Below are 725 nucleotides of genomic sequence, written 5' to 3'. Positions count from 1 at the left end.
TATCTTGTGTAACAACCTTTTATATGGCACCTCATCGAATGCCTTTTGAAAATCCACATATATTACGTTCACTGGTTCCCCTTTATCTACCCTGCTAGTTACATCCTCAAAAAACTCTAATAAATTTGTCAAACACTATTTCCCTTTCATAAAACCATGTTGACTCCGCCTAATCATATTATGATTTTCTAAGTGCCCCGTTACTATTTCTTAATAGTGGATTCCAGCATTTTCCCGATGATGACATATAAATGTAAGTTCTTTCTTTTCAGATAAAGACCGTCCCTTTTATGAACTTAATGCCTCAATTGAGACCGTCTCTGTTCAGATTGACACTGATCGCTGAACCCAAATCGAGACAGCTCCTGACCACGAGGGAAAGTGTCAGCCAGTTCACCCTGAAAGGTCCCATCAGTTTTTTCAAAAATCCTTCTATTCGCGGAGCTCCCCGTACGGTTCTGAAGCTGAAAGTTATGAAGGGAGCTGCAGTGTATTGATCGTACACGGCGGGGAATCTGTGAGATCCCAGTCTGCCCGTTCTCCTGCGGAACTGCTGCTGCAGCCTTCGAAGGGTTAATCTTCAGCCAGAGCGAATCTTGAAACTGTAACAACCACCTCCAGTCCCTCCCAGTCAGTTGCTTGTAAGTCTCTGCCCTTCCCCTGCCCTGGTTGCACTCTCTCGGCCGTGCTGCTGCGAGACCTCTCTCTGAGGCTTTTTGGTGAGG

Source organism: Heptranchias perlo, chromosome 2, assembly GCF_035084215.1.
Source record: "Heptranchias perlo isolate sHepPer1 chromosome 2, sHepPer1.hap1, whole genome shotgun sequence".
NCBI classification, from domain to species: Eukaryota; Metazoa; Chordata; class Chondrichthyes; order Hexanchiformes; family Hexanchidae; genus Heptranchias; species Heptranchias perlo.
The sequence above is the reverse complement of the archived record's forward strand: the minus strand, read 5'-3'. Positions refer to the sequence as shown.